Genomic DNA, 1,533 nt, shown 5'->3' with positions numbered 1-1,533 from the left:
TAGAGACCAGGCTTGTTTTTGTATAAAGACCATATTTGTTGCTTAGTTTAGGCTCATGCTGACCCCAGAAACCTGGGGAATCTGAAGATTGCTACAAAAAAGGTAAGGAATTTTCTCCCATTATTATCTCAAATAACCCATTTACTCATTCTGGAAACTGCCTCTATGCTGGCCAATCTGCTGTTGTTTCTTTGTTCATTTGTTTGAATTCTATATAATGTAAGATTTACAGAGGCTCTGGGGGAGTGGATTACCTATTTTGGCTTTCCCCTCTGTCAGATGACTTGAACCTCTTTCAAAATTTTTTTCAGGTTTGGGTTTGTTCTTGACCAACAATATGGTGTCAGAAGTGGGATCCCTAACAGGCAAACAGAGAAGCCTGAAGGTTCACCTGTACCATGGATGCTGAGTAAATCTCTGTGACTTCAGGATTGAGTCAGGTGAGAGTTACCTATAATCGAATTAACTGGCACAGAGGGAACCTGGTGAGTATCCTAAATTACTCATAGTCAAGTTACCCCTTGTCCCAGACTAAGTCTTAGGACTGAGAATTCTGGGTGTCAAGAAAGCTAGGAGTTGTGTGACACCTTAACCCTAGAAATTACTCAGGGTGGGTTAGAACTAGCCTAACTGCCCTTATCTGAAAATTAATAGCCCTTATAATTTATGTTGTTGTTCAGTCATTTTAATAAATAATTCATATAGTATTGCAATTAATTGTTCAGCCATTTTTTTTTTCAATTTTATCTGACACTTCATACCACCATTTGAGATTTTCTTGGCAAAGATACTAGACTGGTTTGCCATTACCTTTTCCAGATCATTTTACAAATGAGGAAACTGAGGCAAAGAGGGTTAATTGAATTGTGCAGGCCAGGTTTGAACTGAAGAATATGAGTCTTCCTGCCTCTAGGCTTGGCACTCTATCCACTGCACCACCACCTAGCTGCCCCCAAATATAGCTGCTGCTACATTTGAGTATAGCATACTAAAACTCTGTCCTTGAAGGACCATTAGAAGGATGTGTTCCAATCTTTATTATTTTTGTTTCTTTTTTGCAGGGCTATGGGGGTTAAGTGACTTGCCCAGCGTCACACAGCTAATAAGTGTCAAGTGTCTGAGGCCAGATTTGAACTCAGGTACTCCTGAATCCAGGGCTGGTGCTTTATCCACTGCGCCACCTAGCTGCCCCTGTTCCAATCTTTATATGGGGGATATATAGTAATAATATCATCATGCTCTCCTAAAAGAGATGAGAAGAAAATGTAACACTGCCATAAATCTTTGGAACTGAGTTGACTGAAAGGAGTATGCTCTGTAATTTGAGGTGCTGACAGCTAATGGCTCTTGGGAAAATTAAGATTTTGCATGACACTATTTGTGACTATAAATCCAAATTTTATTTTTGGCCTAAAACTAGATTATAATGTGGCCTCATGGGGCAGCTAGGTGGCGCAGTGGATAGAGTACTGGCCCTGGATTCAGGAATACCTGAGTTCAAATCTGGCCTCAGACACTTAACACTTACTAGCT

The sequence above is a fragment of the Dromiciops gliroides genome, chromosome 4, assembly GCF_019393635.1.
Source record: "Dromiciops gliroides isolate mDroGli1 chromosome 4, mDroGli1.pri, whole genome shotgun sequence".
NCBI classification, from domain to species: domain Eukaryota; kingdom Metazoa; phylum Chordata; class Mammalia; order Microbiotheria; family Microbiotheriidae; genus Dromiciops; species Dromiciops gliroides.
The sequence above is the reverse complement of the archived record's forward strand: the minus strand, read 5'-3'. Positions refer to the sequence as shown.